The sequence below is a fragment of the Prinia subflava genome, chromosome 4 (genome assembly GCF_021018805.1).
Source record: "Prinia subflava isolate CZ2003 ecotype Zambia chromosome 4, Cam_Psub_1.2, whole genome shotgun sequence".
In the NCBI taxonomy this organism is placed as follows: Eukaryota; Metazoa; Chordata; class Aves; order Passeriformes; family Cisticolidae; genus Prinia; species Prinia subflava.
This window is the reverse complement of record NC_086250.1, coordinates 13,061,876-13,082,006: the sequence shown is the minus strand read 5'-3', so window position 1 is coordinate 13,082,006 and position 20,131 is coordinate 13,061,876. Positions and strand designations below refer to the sequence as shown.

The 20,131-nt window shown below is 45.9% G+C and overlaps 1 protein-coding gene across 2 annotated transcripts in view; it reads right to left on the bottom strand.

The window, feature by feature from the left end:
- LOC134549692 (uncharacterized) overlaps positions 1–20,131 on the bottom strand; it is an 89,825-nt gene that overhangs the window by 52,026 nt on the left and 17,668 nt on the right. For both annotated transcript variants that reach the window (XM_063395544.1, XM_063395547.1), the window contains exon 2: positions 4,846–5,126. The gene's annotated coding sequence lies outside the window, so the exon portion shown is untranslated. The remainder of the gene's footprint in view (positions 1–4,845; positions 5,127–20,131) is intronic.

Sequence of the window (20,131 nt, the reverse complement as noted above, 5' to 3'; positions counted from 1 at the left end):
AACCCACGGTCTCTGAAGAGCAGCCGTGTGAGGGAGGGAAGTGACTACTCAGTTTTGCCCAGGCCTGCTCAGGGTTTAAAGTATGTTTTGCTTGTTTGCAGCCTCCTTAAGCACACACAGCAGGATTGGTGCCAGCCTCCTTGTGCTGCTCCATCAGCTGTTTTGGCTTGATGTTTCCAGGGAGAGAGTGCTGGAAATGATGTGGATCTCCCCATCTCTCTGGTGGATGACATCCCCTCCTCTGTGCCAGCATCCTTGCTTGAAAAGCTGTGTGTGTCAGATCTGGGCCCAAATCCATTGACAGATAAACCTGGGATAGCAAATTATCTGTTTTCCACCAGTTTAGCTCCCCCATTCCCCTGACCCTGTCACAGCCTGAAATCCCACAGAGCTACAGCAGAGTGGGCACAAGCAGCCAGAGCAAAGGAAAGAAGGAGAGCGCCATCACTTTTAATGGCTTCCCAGCTAAAAGTAATTTTATCTCAGCTGAGAAAACCACATCCTTGCTATTGCCTTCATTCTGAATATCCTGAGTCCTGAATCCTGCTCCCACTTTCCATGCAGTCCTCTCCTATCCAGCTGTGCTAGACACATCACTCTCCCCCAGGTCTGGATCTTCTGCCTCCTCACCTCAGACCTTCTGATGTGCAGTTCTCAGCCTTCCCCGGCAGTTCTCCCTGATGGTCGATTATCACCATGGCTGACACAATTAACTGAAGCTGCACTGGCCAAATCTTCTACCAAAACCATCCCCATGCTTTCAGAACAACAGAATACTTGGTCATACTGCAACAAGCAGGAGGACAGTATAAGCAATTAATGCCAAGAAACAAAACAGGAGGGTAAGATTAAAAAACCTGACCCAAACTCCAGGATACTGGGCTGAACATAGGTCTGCTGCAACAACAGTGTCTGTGTTTCCATCAAAATCCACGGATGATATATATTGCTGAGAAGGGCAATGGGGAAATGAAGATGTAGCCCTAAACAGCACTTGGGAACTTCTTCCTGGAAGAAAAAGGGAGGCAGAACTAGATGAAAAATCATTCTCATGCTTCAAGAATTTTTTTCTAGATTCCTTGGGGTGTGTCAGGCTCACAGCATGCCAGCAGCTGCAAAATGCACTTTGAGTGCTGTCCTTTGCCATAAACTCCTATTGCTAATCAGACAAAAAAGGGACCTTCACTTCATCTGACTTACTCTGTAGTGCTATTGGAATATCCCTCTTAAATTGTAAAGTCACTGCCCAAATGGCTCTCAGCCTGGAGAAAAAGAGTGTTATCCACTAGATAAAACACTGGGATTTCTTGTAGAGGAGTACCTTTAGGTCTCAAGAACAGCAATAACTGAAGGAGGCATACACTGCTCTTCCTGCTTTTATTCCATTTCAGCCTAAATTCAGAATAATGGCAATGTGTCTTCCTGACTTAGGGGCAGAGCCAAAGTCTGGATTCTCACAGAAAATTCTCAAATTGGCTGCCTGCTGGCACTGGAAAACTTGAGATTTTTGTTAGTACACATGATCTCTAGCACAAGCAGCAAAGGCAAATTGAAAAAAAAAAACCACAAGCAAACCCACATTTAGTTCAAGAACTAAACAGATAAATAAAGAATAGATTAAATGTAAAAAATGTGCCAGGTTGAAATATCAGATCTATGTCCTTTGCACATCAAAGACTGTAATACCCAGAAAGGCAACAGCCACTCCAATTCTATTTAACCTCTGTAGAGAGGAGAGGAATTCAGGTGTGACTCATGCAGGTGAGTTAAACTACAAACCAAGAGCTGTTCCACATTTGGAATAAAGTGATTAGTAAAGACCCAAGTGCTGGAGGAGGGGTATACAGATTTCACAGGGGTTTCAGAGGTGAGTGTTGGTTCTTTCTGAAGTCCACGATCACTTGGAGCAATGACAAGAGCCTGGCAGCACTGATTGCATTTTTGAATCCTCCTAAAGACTTGCCTCCTCAGGATTGCTCTAATCTATAGCCAGAGCACAGGAGGTATAGCTGAAGGATGCTAAAGGATTCTCAGGACAGATAAAGGGAGGAATTTCAGTTCAGGAATTTATAAATAGAGAGCTGAGAAACAGTTAAGCATAAAGCAGAATCAGGCTGAGCTCCTCCACAACTGCCTGTGTGTGAGCAGGAGGCTCTCAGGGTCACCACTCTCATTAGGGGGTGCTTGGCACCTTCTGTGTTTTTTCCTGTGTCTGTCCTTCCATGCACACCTTCCAGTTTAAGAGAAAGATCTCATACTAACACAGGCTCAGTCCCACCAGACCATGGCACTCCTGCCAACCCCAGCACCATCACTATGAGAGGGACCAGAGAAATGATGAGGCAGCAGAACCTGGGGCTGTGGTGTGCCAAAGTCACACTGCTGGGTGTGTAATGGGCTGCACATACGTTGTCTGCTTTGTATGTTTGTGTGAGTGGGCATAAGACATGCCTCAGCCTTCAAGGTTTTGAATGACTTTTTTCTGCTTTGGGCAGCATGGGAAGGCTGCCTCCCACTGCTCACCACAGCCTCTCCCCCCTCCCTGGCTGCTTCAAACCTTTCAGCTGCATCCATCGAACCCATGCGAATATTAAAGCTGTTAAATTGATGGGCTGAGTAAATAGGATTAGCTCCATGTGCCCAAGGGGGGAGGCTGCTGCTTGCACAGACTGATAGAGAGACGGGGGAAGGCTGAGGAGGAGAGGGTTGCTTTCAAGCCGACAAGAATATGCTATCTGGGAGGTACACGGATAGCTTCCAATCTGCCCCTGATTGGATTAGACATGCTCCTAAATGTGAAGTGCCTATACAAGTCTGGGGCTTAGCTGGTGCCGGGCCGCTGAGAACCTGCCGAGGTGCTCCCCAAGGATTGCTGCCACCCCAACGGGCCCTGGAGACGCCTGACTGTCAGGGGGCAGAAAGCCCCTGCTGCTGGGCCCTGTCTCACCCACCGTCCCAGGCGTCGGATCTTTAACCCGCTCCCGTGAAAGCTGAGATCCTTTGCCTCCATCTGTTCACATGGGATGGCTTTACAATTCCCCTCTAACCTACCAAAGGGAAGCGTGAAGTGATCTCTCGCTGCCTGGTGGAGGGAAATCTCTCCCTCCTGCCATCTCCCCCTCCTCTTTTTTCTCTTCCAGATGAAGAATTTGAATGTCTTCATGGTCTGTTTAAAATATAAAGTGAGTTCTTGACATATTTTTTGAAGCTGTGCTTGTCTGGGCATTGATTATTGTCACTAACAGCGATGTGAGCCAAATGCTTTCCCTTTTCCCCAAGCTTTGATAATATTTCCAAGAACTTCGGCTGCTTTTTTGCAAAGTTAGTTCCAGAACAAAAATACTAATAAAGAAATTTATACCTAGCCTTTATGTAGGATAGCAGGGAATGGTATTGGCTTAGTTAGGCCTTTCTTAGGTTTATAGAAGAATAACTCGAAATATTTTTAATTGGAACAGAAAAAATCTGAGCAAAAATATTGTAGTTGCTGAACACAGGAAAACTGTACAACTGTGATAACTGGGGTTTATTCCATGGATATTATCCTTTACTTATTTTCTAGTCACAGGGAAAATAATGGGGAGGAAACTCTTTGTTTAACATCTATTTTGACAGTAGTTAGGCAGCACTCTGATGTCCATGCACTCACTCTAAATTAAACACTGTCCTTGTTTTTGAAACAGATGCTTGCCCTGATATTCTATAGAGGTAAAAGGTATACATATTTATTTTCTTTTTTCCTTATTTTTGCTTATTCTGGCTGGAAATAACAGTAACTCACCTGTGAGGTCTAAGCTGCAACAATAATTTAGATTAATAGAAATAGCTGAGAAAAATACAGGAAGGACCATGAGCTCTGATGCAAAAAATTATTCCTGCTTTAGCCAGGGGGATAAAAAAGAACAAGGAAGTGATTTTACTTCAAGAAGTGAGTTGTGGAGCCAGAATTCAGGTCCTGGTGCTCGTACTGACTCCTAACCTGCTGCTCTTGTTACTTATCCTGGTAAAGGCAGGCAGAAGTGTGAGGCAGGAATGGAGCAATGGGAACATTCAGAATGGAATTGCAGCATTTGTCTCTGCAGGAAAGGTTTAGGCTTCCTTATCATCACCCAAAAGCTGACTGAGAAATGCATCTAGACTTCAGGGAGACATTTTTATCAAAATAATACCCAGCTATGAATACCCCTGTGATACACCACACAGATACTCTTCGTAAATGATAGTAAACACTGTCATAAATAGAATGCAAGAACATCCATCGGTGTTAAACACCCCGTTTTTCCCCAGCCCTGCCCACATGAACAACTGAGAACATGAATTATCTCTTCATTAATTTAGGAGTTGTGGTGACAACATGTTTGGCTGTGTTGTTTTCTCATGAGGCTTGGGGGTATCTTGAGTGGGCCTAATTGCATTATCTTGTGTGGGAAATTGAATTGCTGTGTTCAGCGCCCTTGAACTACTGTGTAAATCAAAATTTCTGTCTGGCAGGCAATGGCATCCTTCACTGGAATATTCTACTGGAATAACTGGATATTAACATATACTCTTCATAGGAGATGAAATTCTCCTTCTTTCCCATCTTTGTATCAGGTTTAATTTTAACTGATAAGTTAATACAAGTGGATGCAGCAAATTGATGCTTTCTGTACAAATGTGTGCTCCTGAGCCACCCCAACCCTTGCTGGCCAGCATCAGTCTTGGCCAGACCTCTGTGTGGATGTGGCCATTCCTCTGTGGCCATTCATCCCTCCTTATCTGTGTCACTCCCCTATTCCCTCCCCCTGCAATAGACACATTACAGCAGGCAGAGGTGCATGTCTGCACAACTGGATGTTTACTTACCCAAATTCCTCTGTGTGTTCCTGACACCATCTAACTTGAAAGCTCCCTGCTGAAACCAGCGAATGCTCTGCTAGTTTCAAATCAACCTTCTGACTCCACCCAGCTTCTTCTGTTTTAGCAGTATTCCCATTTATTGGCTTGAATAGCACCAAAAGGACCTTGAAGTTCCCCTGAGTCGACTCCGTTTTTCTTCCTTTTCTGGCCTCATTAAAGCTGTTCTTGATTTTATCACATCTTCCTGCACTCCTGCACTTGAATGTTGTGTAATTATATCAGATAACCTATTCAAACAAAGGAAGGGGAAATTAGAGATGGAAAGGCTTCTTTAGATTGAGGAGACAAGCCCTACTCCCTTGGGAAGAGGACAGGAAAGGACCATGCACTCCTCACTCACCCAACTTACATGGGGTTCACGTCTCCCTTGAGATCCAGCTACACTTTCAGACCTCACTGCTAGGAGGAATTTCCTGATCCTTTCTTTAACAGTTCCACTGCTTCATTCCTCAGCCCACACCTAGTTTTGCCCTTCACAACTCAAAATAGTTTCTAAGAGGTTAATTTTTCACATTTTGTAGTTAAGAAAAGTGATACTGAGTAGGGTTAAATGACTGCTGTAGACCCACAGTACTTAGGACAGATAGGGATCTCGGGACCTTAAATTTGCTCATTGAAATCCCAGAAAACATGTCCTAACACTTCTTCCCAAAATTCACCAAACACCACCTTAATTAAACATCTTAATTAGCCTTTCTGCCCCCATGCCTTTAGTGTGGCTGAGCTCCAAACTGTAGTTCATGCAGTTGATATAGGGCTTGCTCTATGCACAAAAGTCACTGGTTTGTTGAGCTTGGTTTCAGGTTTCCTGCATTGGCCATGAATTTGGGGAGGTTTAGGATTTAAGCAGCCATGTCTGCTCTTTACTCAGCCACACTGAGGTGACATTAGGACATGGCACAGCTCTCCAGCAGTTGGCCGTAAGGTCCAGCACAGCCTGGCTGAGTCCCCTCTGATTGTTGAGTCACCCTTGGCTTGCTGTGTGGATCCCTGCCAGGGCAACCTGAACTGCTCCTGCTCTCCTGGCCAGGCACTGCTGCCTCCTGCTCTTCAGCCTTCACATTCCACACTGCTGCAAGCACGTGAACAATGCACGGCATCCCTCGGGTTGTTCCCACCCAACCTCCCTGCTTTACTGCAAAGGAAAGCCTTTCCAGGACGAAGGAATCCCTTGAGATCCAAGTAGAGGTTCCCTAAGCTGGCTGCTGTTAAGAATAAAAGATCTGAGAACTATTTCCGTTCCTGGTTGTGCAACACAAAGCAAGTTCCCTAACCCTTCCATGCCTTATTTTCCCTCTGGATGAATTTCGTTGTAGTATTCCACTTTTTTTGAGGGGGAATGCTGTGGTGTAATACCAGGGCAGGCCTTCAGATGCCTCTGAAGGCTGCAACTGATCTATACATAAGCTGGTTGCCATCCTAGGGGCTATGAAAGACCCACACGAGGAATGGAGCAGCTCTGCTGGGAGGAAAGGCTGAGGGAATTGGGATTGTTCAGCCTGCAGAGGAGAAGGCTTTGGGGTGACCTCATTGTAGCCTTGCAGTGCCTGAAGGGAGCCCCAGGCAAGATGGAGAGAGACTCTTGGCAAGGGCCTGGAGTAACGGGACAAGGGGCAGTGGCTTCATTCAAAGTAGATTTAGTTTAGATATAAAGAAGAAATTGTTCCCTGTGAGCGTGGTGAGGCCCTGGAACAGGTTTTCCAGAAAAGCTGTGGCTATCCCATCCCTGGAAATGTCCAAGGCCAGGTTGGATGAGTCTCTGAGCAGCCTGGGATAGTGGAAGGTGTCCCTGCCCATGGCAGGGGTAGGACCTGGGCAATCTTTAAGGTTACTTCCAACTCAAACCATTCTATAATTCTGTGACTCTGTGTCTGTTTTGCCCTTATCACCCTGGAGTCTCAGCATTGAATACTTTCCAAATTCCACCCTCCTTCTGAGTAGTTCGATTTCTGAGTATTTTCTTCCAGATGTTTGAGAATCTTATTTTTGCCGAACAGTATTTCCAGTTCCCTCTGTACTGTCTGTCCATCCCCACCACAGTGCAGTTGTATAATATGCCAGCATTTTGATCTTCTTACTCATGTCAGCTAGCAACTTCTTGCAGGAGTTTCAGCAGCTCAATCTGTCCCTCTCTATCCATTCTGTACCATAAGAGCCTTGCAGTACTCTTTAATCCCCCCCCCCCCCCCCACCTCTTTACAGATACAGATAAAACCAATTTCAACAACAATCCAACTCTGACCTCTATCAGGCTCCTGTACACTCTCAGAACTACCCCTTGCACAGCAACTTTCAATTCCCTCTACATATCTGACTCCCCAGCTAGGCTGAATTTAGTTTTCACATTTCATTTCACGGCTCTGCATCTCCTGCATCTTTGTTCATTAATTAAGTGAACAGGCTTAGACAAGTTTATCTAAAAGGCTGAGGCTTTGAAAAGTGTCCTTCGATTATGAGTTTCGCATGATTTTAAAGCTCACGGGTGAGGCTTTCTTTGGGATTTGTTAAAGGAGAAATAGGCCCACACAGAGTTTTCTATAGCCAGCCAAAATGCAGAGGGGCTGGTTTCATGGGTAAATATTCTCACTGCAAGAGGCAGCAAGACAGAGAGAGTATTCACAGAATCATTTAGGCTGGAAAAGATGTCCCAAGATAATTGAGTACAACCTGTGACCAATCACTACTGTGTCAACCAGATCAGAGCTCTGAGTCTTGAACACCTCCAGGGATGGTGACTCCACCACCTCCGTGGGCAGCCTGTTCCAATGCTTGACACCCCTCTCAGTGAAGAAATTTTTCGTGATATCCAGCCTGAACCTCCCCTGGCACAGCTTGAAACCATTTCCCTTTGTTCTGTCCCTTGTTCCCTGGGAGCAGAGCCAAATCCCTCCGGGCTGCCCCCTCCTGTCAGGGACTTGTGGAGAGCCTGAAGGTCCCCCCTGAGCCTCTTTTTCTCCAGGCTGAGCCCCCCAGCTCTCTCAGCTGCTGCTCATATAACTGACTCTCTAGACCCTTTCCTACCTCCATTCCCTTCTCTGGACACCCTCCAGCCCTTCAATTTCCTTGTCATGAGGGGCCCAGAACTGGAGACAGGATTTGAGATGTGACAGTCAATGCTGGCCACACCATTGCTGACCCAGCCCAGGTGCCTTCTTGCCCACCTGGGCACAGTTGGCTCATGTTCAGCTCTCGTTGTTGAGAACTCTCAGGTCATTTTCGTCTGAGGCACAGTTCTAGGAAGGATAGCCATGGGATGGGTAAGCTTGCAGTGCAACTGCACCTCCCCAGCAAATGCACACATCCACGCCTTCTTCACTCGATGAGGAAGAAGCAAAACTGCGTTGCCATCCCAGAGGGTGCTCTGGGATACCAGCAGGACACAGCTGATTGCAACCGGGTATGATGGAAGTTCACGCTCAACCCTCTCGATAAGCCCTTCCATCCCTGCAGGAGGTGTTCCTGCGCTGCTCTGCCCCTGGACTGAGGGCACACAAGGCAGTGTCCGGCTGGCTGAGGCTGTGGCAGAGCTCAGGGAGCAGGGACGGTGCCGGTTCCTGCCGTTCGTGAGGATGCTGCGGGAGGCAGTGCCCGGCGGGGCGGTACCCAGCAGAGGGCAGCGGTGCCCGCGCTACCGCAGCCACCCGACCCGCGGCTTTCCCCTACACTAACCCCCGCAAAAAACATCCTGCATTGCCTCTAGGCTGGCACACAGCCCACACGTGTAAACCTGCCCTCCTTCCCTTTGCAGCTGTAGTCTCGACCACCCAAGCATCGACATCTGCCAGCGCTTGCTGACCAACCAGCTGGGGTCATGGCTCCCTGGCTGTTCAATCACATCATGGAATGGCCTGGCTTGGAAGGGACCTTAAAGATCCTCATCCCAACCCCCTGCCATGGGCAGGGACACCTTCCACTAGACCAAATTGCTCAGAGCCCCATCTTATCTGGCTTTAGTCCTCCTGTCACTTGAACAGCTATGTGTAAGAAAACTCTGGGATGGAGGAAGATACAGTGGGAGTACTTCTAAATGACATCCCCCCTTCTGGGAAAATTGGTTTTCTCAGGGAAAAAAATAAAACTGTGACCTAGTGGTTAATTTACATGCAGAGGAGTCAGGAGTCAATTTTTATGTGGTTTGAACTGGTTCATTCATATCTAATTAAAACAGTAAGGGGAGGAAGGTTCATTTTATGCTCAGTTAATCAAAAGACTGCAGAAGCTACTTCTTTTCCTCTGGGGATATGGATAACTGCTGGATTCAGCCCTATGGAATTAGTTTGGTTAAACTATTCCTCTTCAAAATCTGTGAAGCCTAAATCCACTTGAAGTCTTATTCCAGCCCTAAAATACATCTGATCCCAGCCCTCAAACTCATTCTATTTTGATACATTATAGATGACCAGTTCTGTGCCTATAGGCATATTGTAGAATCATGGAATAGCCTGGGTTGCAAGGGACCTTAAAGCTCATCCAGTTGCCACCCCCCTGCCATGGGCAGGGACACCTTCCACTATCCCAGGCTGCCTAGAGTCCTGTCCAGCCTGGCCTTGGACACTGCCAGGGATGGGGCAGCCACAGCTGCTCTGGACAACCTGTTCCAGGGCCTCACCACCTTCATAGGGAACAATTTCTTCTTTATATCTAAACTAAACCTACTCTCTATCAGTTTGAAATAGATACATCAATACATATCAATATTGGGGAATTCAGAACTTAGCTAGAGAAGACCCTGAATTTTTTTTACGACAGAAATTATCTTGGCTCTGTATGGAGCTTTGGACCTCACAGATATCTGTGGATCTCAATTATTCTGTCACCTTCTGAATTTATGGCTCTGATCCTGCTATTCATGTATATGCTGGATACTCCATGCAGGATGGAGGTGGTGAGAAGGACCTTCAGCACTTCCCACTCTTTCTGCCCAATCTCCCTGGACTCACAGAGTGGCCAAGTAAGCACTGAAATCCACTGCTGAACAGCTCTGCATTTTGTGATCCTATTCCAGGACAGGGAACTCAAGGTGCTCCTTCATAAAACACCAGCATGTTGCTATTCTTATTCTCCTGGAGTTGGACTCAATGATCCTTGTGAGTCCATTCCAGTTCAGGATATTCTATGTTTCTATGATTCTAGTTGGATGGGAACTGTATGTCATGTTGTAAATGAGGATCCTGTGGTGTTTCTACAAACCTTCAAGGACCTGCCAGACAGGTCAGCAGTAATTTCCTATTGACAAAAGCAAAAGAAGTCAAGATCTTAGGGTCTTACAACAACAACCTGTAATTTCTTATAAACTATAACATAGAACAGTAGATCCTTAATCACTGTTAAAATTTGTCTTCTGAAAGATGAAAAGGAAAAAACTTTAGAGGTTCCCAACTTGTCTGTATCTTCTAATGTTGCCATCTGGACTTATAAAGGATATTTTCCTTCCCTATAAAACTGACCTCACTTATAAGGACAATCACATGCAAAGCAGCAGAAGTGATCAGTAGACCAAAGTAAACTGATTAACTGAACTGATGAAAAACGAGCTCTAAATTCCACTATATTTTCTTAAAAGCTGCTTCTCTCAGGCATATGCAAACAGCTTAGCAGAAATAGTTATAGAATCACAGGACCTCGTTCTGCTTTCCCATCAGAGCAATTCTGAAGTAATTCCGCTGAAGTGAGCAGAGTTACACTGATGTGAGATCACAGTCAGTCAGAAATGGAAAATTCCTAATAGCTTATCCAGTTCATAACCCTAGGGCTAGTGTAGTTATTCCTTGCACTAAAACCGCATTTAATTCTTCCAAATATGAATAGTGGAAAATGGTGCTTGAGAGGTGTTTTAGTCACTTGGTGGAGTTTCTTTAATTCCTCATCCAATTCCTCTCCTTGGGAAAATCCTTGTTTTTGACTGAAAGCCAAAACCTCAGTTACATTGCCCAACAAATGAAATATGGAACAAAATGGATATATTATAAGAGTGTAATTCTGGGTGCCTCATGTGCCTGTCCTCCACCCTGTGCTGGCTGTGGATTCTCATTAGGCTGGTGACACATGGAGACTTTAGAGAACTTATTGTAAAGACAAAGCAACAGGGCAATGCCAGATACATTGGGGTGTCACATCCAGGGCTCTCCGGCAGAATTCCTTGTGTGTAGCACTGGGTTAACACATGGCACAGCATCTATCCTTTTGTCAGAGGCATTTCTGCTTTCCAGTGAAATGTCTAAACATTCTGTAGCAAGAAGACCTTCCTCAGTGAATCCACTCTTCTGTGAGATCTGCTCTGCCTGAAACAGCTTTTCCTGTTGAAGAACAATTTCAATAGAAACATTTCAATCAGATGTCATGGTAAAGAGACAAACAAAAAAGAAACTCTCTCCTTTTTATTTTTTCTTTATCCTAGTAATAACTAATTGTATCAATTTGGTTGTTTTCAGGCACAAGGGCATTGCTGATGTGTCTGACACAGGAACACTGAAGTTGGGCAATGTCCCTGTACTCTCTCCTTGCTTACTTAGCACCAGAGGTGTTTTCCAAGAGTCATTTCTGTAGATGCACCTGGGATATCCCATGGTTGGTGTGCACTGCTTCCTGCACGTAAAGGGGTCCATACCAACTGCTCTGTTCTTAGATGCTAAACAAGGTTTCAAAAGTGAGTTTTTATGAATGAACCATTTGTCTTCTACCTTTAAAAGCTGGGGTCTAAAATCAATCTGCTTGTACAGGTCCTTGCTGAAGCACGTGAGATAAATGTGACAGTAAATCACACAAGCCACTAAGCAGAGTCTGATACCATTTCCCTGTGAATGAAAAGCAGTAAGAAATCTCACAGCTGCTGTTCCTGCCCTTCAGCAACTTTTAATTTTTATTGATTGACACAACACCTACATGCCACATCATCCACAAGAGGCATCAGGTCTCTTTCAGGAAAAGCAAATTATTTGGTATTGTCAACAGCTGGCAGAGGCCACCAGGAACTGCTTCTTCATTCATTTGTTTTTCTCAGACACCTATAAAGAGCTGTCATCACATATCAAACGAAGCAAGTATCGGACAGCATGTGTGTCTCAATGCTGGCACACAGCCTCCATCGCTGGGAGGCATGAACTGAGGTGTGTCAGCCATGGCAAGTGAGCAAAGCAGGGACAAAGTGAGTCCTGGGGCAGTTTGGGGCACTTCAAATATAGGAAAAATATAAAGTTATTCGAGAGTGTCCAAGAGAGGGCTACAAAGATGCTGAAGGGTCTGGAGGTGAAGCCACACAAGGTGCAGCTGAAGGCATTTGGTCTGTTCACATGGAGAAGACCAGGCTGAGGTCAGAGCTCACAGCAGTTCCCAGCTCACGAAGGGAAAAGCAGGGGCAGGCCCTGAGCTCTGCTCTGTGTGACCAGGGACAGGACCCAGGGAACGGCTGGAGCTGTGTCAGGGGAGGGTTAGGGTGGATACCAGAAAAGGTTCTTCCCTCAGAGAGTGGTGGGGCACTGAACAGGCTCCCCAGAGAATGGTCACGGCTGTCAGAGCTCCAAGAGCATTTGGACTCAGGGATGCACAGGGTGGGATTGTTGGGGTGTCTGTGCAGGGCTGAGAGTTGGACTGAACGGTCCTTGGGAGTCCCTTCCAGTTATGGATATTCTGTGATTCCAAAATGAGCTCAAGTACAAACTTTGCAGAGTTGATTGCCTTCAAAAATCACTGTTGCTGTGGATGGAATAGCAAGAGGACATGGTGAAGAGTTTGGACCTTCTGTGACCAGGGGAAGCTATCTGTGCTGAAGGTTGTTGCCTCAGTGACATTAATACTTGCACTTCACTGAGAACTGATGGTGTAAAAGGACTGCATTATTAAATCAACAGCCACCCCCTTGTGTTATTTGCCCTGAGATAAACTAGGCTGTGAGACATGTGATGCTCTTTTTACCTATGCAGAGTCTTGATCAACAGCTGTGCAAGTACTGTGCATTTGTGAGCAGGATGAGCAGGATATCCCTTGATATGCATAAAAGAGGTATATGGAAAAAAGTTTTGCAATGTGTGTGCAAGCCATTTTGACCAATGTTAAAGCCAAAAGGCCACATGAAATACTGCATATCCTTACCGATGCATTGTGCTGCAGTAGTGAAGAATGAAGTGTTTCACTGGGGTAAAAGAGGGAGCTGGAGGTAAGTGAAATACATTTTCCACACTGGAATGTGGTCAAGATAATGGATAAATGCCACTTCTGCTGAGGAAGGACCACAGATGTTCCTGAAGAGATCGGTGGTTGGAGCTTGGTTTCCCAGTTGTGACCCAAAGCCAGCAGCTGGAGCAGCACAGTCCCCCTTAGCACCCCTTGACTCAGCCCTGACTCAGAGGGAAGAATTCTGCCCACTGAGTCACCAGCCCAGCCTCCACCAGCTCTGCCTCCTTCTCCTGGTGATCCACTCAAGCCCAAACCTGTGCAGCAGATGGGAGCTGACAGGGCTGAGCCCCGAGCAGGATGGGTGGCACAGAACAAATTCTTGGCAGAGCAAACACATCCATATGACCCACAGGAGAACCGTGCTTAGGGGGTCTGCTGTGGGATTTATGGGATGGACACCATGGTCACCTCAAGGAGAGCTCACTCTGGATGTTCACTCTGCTCTCTGGGGCCTCCACAAGCATGGCCTGGGTGCTTTGGACAGATTGCTGAGCCCAAGCTCGTGTCCTGCAAGGGCAGGACTGAACAGCCTGAGGAATGTTACTGTCTCCCACCCACCTCCTCTGGAAATGTCTGAGCTTCCCAGAAAAGACAAGAAACAGCACAAAACCCATGGTATGCTTGATCTGGACTGTGCTTAGCCTATCTCTTTTCCTAGAAACTATTCTGAACTTATTTTGGGGTGTTGAGAAGGGAGCTTGCACTAGAAATAGAAGATCTATAATTAACACATGGTCCTAACACAAAATAGAATCGCAGAGGCCTCTCAAAGTTAGAAACTTTGCTTGGAAGTGCATTCCAAGTTTTATCAGATTTCTCTCATCTGCAGAAACAGAATTTCCTAGATCTGTTGTACTTGCAAGCCCAACAGACTGGACCCAAATATATACTTTAGTTTTATGATTTATAAAAATCCTCCACTGACACACATTGTGCACATGTAATTTGAAGTCTTCAAGTACCAACCCTTCCCACCCTGCAGCAGGGGCAAAATTCTCCTCTCTTCTCACAGGCCTGCTACCACTATGCTAGCTTTCATTCTGAAACCAAAACTAGTGTGAAAAACACCCAGGTTAGTGAATCTGAAACTCAGCCTCCAACCATTCAGCAACCCAAATGAAAATGGTCTGTGTCTGTTAGCTCATTCTTTTTTTTTCCTCTCAGGGGCAGACTGCTTATTCTCCCAGCAACCCAGCTCATCCTGCCATTTATGAAGTTTTTTGCAGGTACAATGACGTGCACACTTGAACCTGTATAACCTGTATCTTTCCATGTCTCCAAGGAGAAATGTATCTGAAGTTCAACAAGGGCAAATGCAGGATTCTGCACCTGAGGAGGAATAGCCCCATGCACCAGCACAGCCTGGGTGTGACCTGATGGCCAGCAGCTCTGCTGAGATGGATCTGGGGGTCCTGGTGGACAACAGGCTCTCTGTGAGCCAGCAGTGCCCTGGGGAACAAGAAGGCAAAATGGAATCCTGGGGTGCACTGGGAAGAGCAGTGCCAGCAGGTCAGGGAGTGATCCTGCCCCTCTGCCCAGCCCTGGGAGGCACATCTGGAGTGCTGTGTCCAGTCCTGGGATCCTCAGCACAGGAGGGACAGGGAGCTCCTGCAGCAGGGCCAGCAGAGGCTGCAGAGATGATTCAGGGCCAGGAAAGGCTGAGGGAGCTGGGGCTGTCCAGCCTGGAGAGCAGCTCCAGCTGAGAGGGGCCCTCAGTCCTGGGTGTCCCTGTGTGCAGGGAGGGCTCCGAGCAGGGCCCAGGCTCTGCTCCCTGGGGCCCAGCAATGGCACCAGAGGAACAGGCAGGGACTGATCCCAGGGAGTTCCACTGGCATGAGGCAGAACTTCTGTCCTGTGCAGTGACCGAGGACTGAACAGATTGTCCAGAGAGAGTGTGGAGTCTCCTCACTGGGGGTATTCCAGAACCATCTGGACACAATCCTGTGCCCTGTGCTCTGGGATGGCCCTGCTGGAGCAGGGAGGTGAGAGATGACCCTCTGTGGTCCCTTCCAACCTGACCCGTCCTGTGAATCTGTGGTTCTGGGGAATGAAGTTTCCTCAATCTCCACAACTACTTTTTCTGTATTTCTCACTGTATGGCCATGAGCAGTGACCTTGGATGCTGCAAGTGGTGCTTTCTTACCCAGCTCCCCTCAGGCCCAATGCTTCTGCTGCTGCTGCCAGGTGATCTCCACATGAAAAAGTTTATGAGACAAGTTTCAAGTGATAGAAGATGAAGAATAAAGTAGGGTTGAAGCCTGCAGAAGTCCTGACCACAGGATAGGATGAAAGAAATATCAGATCTATTGAAGAATTAATCAGTATTTCTGCCTTTAGTTTTTCCCACATATAAAATTAATAGAATAATATTTACTTTTTGAGCTCTTGTAGTATTGTGATTAAAAATTGCTTATTTTTTTAAGCCCTATGGAGTATGTGCTATTCAGAGATACAGGTGGGAAAGATTGCCAACATACATCAATATCCAGAGAGAAGACAAAGAAATGAAAGCACAGGTATTAAAGGTGCCAGAAAGAATTTAAGATGGAAGCAGGAAGGAACAAAGATTAATAGGTATATCTAACTGCTAGACAAAAAAGGGAGGGGATGAATATGATATGGAAAAGATAAAGGAAAGTTAACTTCTCATAAAGATAAATGGAGAGAAAAAGAACAGTAGCAAATAAGGACGAAGAGAAAAACCAGTGAGGGAAGAAGTGATGAAGATGAAAGCACTGGTTTCCCTAAGTAGGACTGGTTACCATGTAAGTACCACCCAGTGGGCTGCACATGACAAAGAGAGGGCAGAAAACAGAAAAATTAAAGAAGGAAGAAAGCAGATTAACAGGGAAAAAAGTAAGCTGAGCTTAACATCTTAATGATTTTTTAAAATTATTTTGCCAGTAGCTGTGGTTTTCTTTGGCGAACCAATATTTTTTGTTAAAAAGAAATCCCAACAAAAATCTTCAGTGTTGGTCAAGAAGAAGAACTTAAAACCTAAGCTTGGTAACCCAAAATCTTTCTGCATTATACTTAAAAGCTCCACATTTTTAGAGTTTTTTATGAAAACCTGATGTTTCTATGGGAAAATCATCACTTCCCAGGCACATCTATTTTTAGGCCTGTGTACTCAATTAGCCTGGTACTTATTTGCAGCACCACAGCAACAGGGTGTGTCAAAGTGTTACAAAGGAGCCTGCCTGGCATTAAAAACCCACCCCGGTGACTATATGGTAGCTGCCAGCCAGCCTTTCTTTTCTCAGAAGAGAAGTATGAAGTGTCAGATATTCTGCTGAGAACTTCTCATGATGTGAAAGAAAGTGAACTCCAAAAGCCCAATGTAAAAGAATTATAGCATTATGGAATGGGCTGAGTTGGAAGAGACCTTAAAAGATCATCCAGTTCCAGACCCCTGCCATGGGCAGGGACACCTTCCATTATCCCAGGCTGCTCCAAGCCCCATCCAAGCCAGCCCTGAACACTTCCAGGCATGGGGCAGCTTCTCTGAGCAACCTGTGCCAGAGCCTCTCCATCTTGACAGGGAACAATTTCTTCCTAATATCCAATCTAAACTTCCTCTCTCTCAATGTGAAACCATTGCCCCCTGTCCTGTCCTTCCAGACCCTTGTCAAGAGTCTCTCTCCATCTTTCCAGTAGGTTCCCTTCAGGAAAGCCACAGTTGGGTCACTCTGAGGCTGAACAATCCCAGTTCTTTCAGCCTTTCCTCACAGCAGAGCTGCTCCATCTGTCTGATCACCTTGGTGTCCCTGCTCTGGACTCATTCCTTAACAAAGCTGAACTCTGAATTGCACTTTGGATATGTGATTGATCCCAGCATCATCCATAAGTAATCCTTTTGCTTCTGCCTTTACATGTCTGAATCATCAGCTAAACTTGCTCTGGGAGAGAACCTGCAGTGGCTCTGTCAGAACAGACAACTGCAGTGCTAAATGTGAGTAAGTCACCCGAGCAGAAATTTGTCCTAGTGGCGCTGTTCCCACTTACAAGCTTTGTGCTTGAGGGGATGAGAAAAGCTGTCCAGATGATCCTGGGAAAGTTTGTACACACGGCAACTCAGCCAGCAAAGTGCTGGGCGTAGCACGCTGCCCATGAGTGGGTGTTTAGCCTCAGAGCAGGTTGGATCCTGGATCCGTGGATCTGCTCCAGCACCTGCTTCACCTTGGTGACCAGAGCAAAGCAGGCCTCTGAGGGGCAGGAGGGCACCATGCAAGAAATGAGCCACCAAAGGGCTCTGCAATGTTTTGGTGGACTTATATATCTCTTTCTGCTGTGTGGTTGAGTGTTTGGAGTCCTGATGGGTGAGCATCTCTCTCACCCCACTGACTACCCCGAACCTCTCCACTGGGCATCTCCTAAGTTCTCTGGCGCTGCCAGAAGATCACAACCTGGCACCTCGCTGTGATGGAAACCCAGAGACTGCTTCTCTGAGCTTCACCAACCTGGCACAAGGAGCTCTTGTATTTGTCATCACCGGTGTTGCCATGGCCACGGCACACAGGTATAAACCTTGCCCAGGGGACATTGTTACAGCAGAGCAGGGTGCAGCCCAGGAACCAGTACTGCTTTACTGACATGATTTATCTCTGTGACCCGTCCAGGTCTCTGGAGTTTATCCACTGAGTTGCTTTTGCAGGAAGTCTCCTTACGATAGAGCCCTCAGTGCATTTAGTAATAATATTTTACATCTATATTGGGCTCTGTGCATTCCAAGTGCAATACTAACTCATTCATCTTATCTTTTTATCTCATGACAGTTGCCTGCAGTGCTGAGTTGGTTTGATCCCAGCCTCACAGGGTTTTCAACAGTGGAATTGTTACCTAATTATCCATCTAAGTCACGATGAGGGACTGGTGGCTGGGCTCCCCTCTCAGTTTTAACCAGCAGCTCCTGCCCCTCAGTGAGAGGGCTCTTGGTCTTTCTGCTGCTGAAGAGAGGGAAAAGAAAATCTTGGAGGCGATTTTTGTTTAGTTTGTTTTAGGGTGTTCACAAGGGGCAAAACTGTTCAGAAATAGAAATACACTTGCCATTGACCTGTAGGAAACACAGTCAAGCATCTCTGTTTTAATTTTACCCATAGGAGATGAAGCTAACATGGGCCCATATTGTATTACTCCTATCCTTTCTCCATTTGCTCCACTAAATGATGCACTAATTCAGTGTGGAGTCCGTGGCCATGCCTTTAGAGATTATTTATATTAAACTGGTAGGTCACTGGTTGCAAACAAGAAATATTTTCCATAGCAGGCACTCTTGCATGCTACATGGAGCTCAGGTCACTCAGTGCAATAGTGGGTCTTTAATATTAATGCTGACCACCAGCATGACAGATATGAGTAAAAAGAATGCTCCAAGCTTAAGTTCTCAAAACTTAGTCTACCCTAAAGAATGGGAAACCACACGGAAAGGCCTCTCACTGGGCATCATCCCTCCCATCAGTCCTGCCTTTAGGACTCTGCTTCACTGCAGCAAAATGAAACACATCAGCACCATAGTTACTGTTTTTTAAGTGACTTCCAAGAATTTTCTTATCAGGATTAAAGTGAAGCAAATTACATAATGCTGTGGAGCCTGGATCCAGCAACTCTTAAGGCTGCCAGAAACATCAGCCGTGTAAAACAGATGGGCTATATTAGGTGAGACTGAAACACACTGAGAAAATGCATTATAGGTTAGTTGTGGTTTTTTTTGAGGCCTCTTGCAACCTGCTACCCTCAGTTTTTGCTACCTCAAGCTTCACCTACAGAGTTGGAAAATTGTTCACCAGGAATTTTATATTCAGTTAATGTATTAAAAGTTCTTTAAAACTTGTCAAGCTACATTTTGCACAGAATCACAGAATGGCCTGGGTTGGAAGAGAGCTTAAAGATCATCTCATTCCACCCCCCTGCCATGGGCAGGGACACCTTCCACTATCACAGGTTGTTCCAAGCTCCATCCAGCCTGGCCTTGGACACTGCCAGAGATGGGGCAGCCACAGCTTCTCTGGGCAACTTGTGCCAGGGTCTCACAACCTTCATATGGAAGAATTTCTTCCTAATATCCAATCTAAACCTACTCTCTATCAGTTTAAATCCATTCCCCTTTGTCCTGTCACTCCAGTTCCTGATGAAAAGTCCCTCTCCAACTTCCCTATAGCTCCTTCAGATACTGGAAAGGGCTCTGAGGTCTCCATACGACCTTCTCCTCTCCAAGCTGAACAGCCCCTGGTCTCCAGGCCTATCTCCACAAGGATCTCCAGTCCCTTTATCAATTTTGTGGCCTCCTCTGGACTTGCTCCAGCATTTCCATGTCCTTCCTTATGTACATTTATCCAGCACATCATTGTTACTTTGCAGTGGAAAGGTAAGTTTGCCACCCAATTCGGTGTTTAAGACCATGTGGGATCTTGCATCCTCTCCTGATGAAGTCCTTGTGACACAGGGCAAACAAATTTTTATGCTACTATTGCCAGTTCCCTATCTTCTGTTTTGTATGTTGTGTCTTCAGCATCTTCTTTGTGGATCTCTTCCTTCCTCTAACTGAAAACCTAATCTGTGGAGAGGAACTAACCCTCCACTCCCAACTCCAAGGATTTGGTTGACTTATCTACCCAAAATAATACTTTCTGGCCTTCAGTGAGTAATTCCATGACAGAGCACAATCTGAAGCCACGTTTGCTATATTGTGTAAGACAATTTGTCAGGTACATGTAACCTTGTTCTTTGGAGACATGTATAGACAAATTTGTGAGCTGGAAAAACCCCATTTCATGAAGCCAACAAAAGCTGAAGGGATTCAATACCTCTATCTCTTCTCAAGAAAGGTACTGTTTCTTTGTCCAAGTTATTGATTCAAGTCAATTCTATGTGTGAGCATTATCCACTACAATCATCTGGAAACCCTATGGCTTCAACACTCTGCTTGAGGAAGCTTGAAGTTTGAAATGGTCACCTCTGCTAAAACACAAATGTGACTGTTCCCAAGTCTCACCTTTCTGTCACCACTAGAGATTGCTGTTTTAATACCCATAAAGAGGACTGTCCTCACTGCCAATCACTT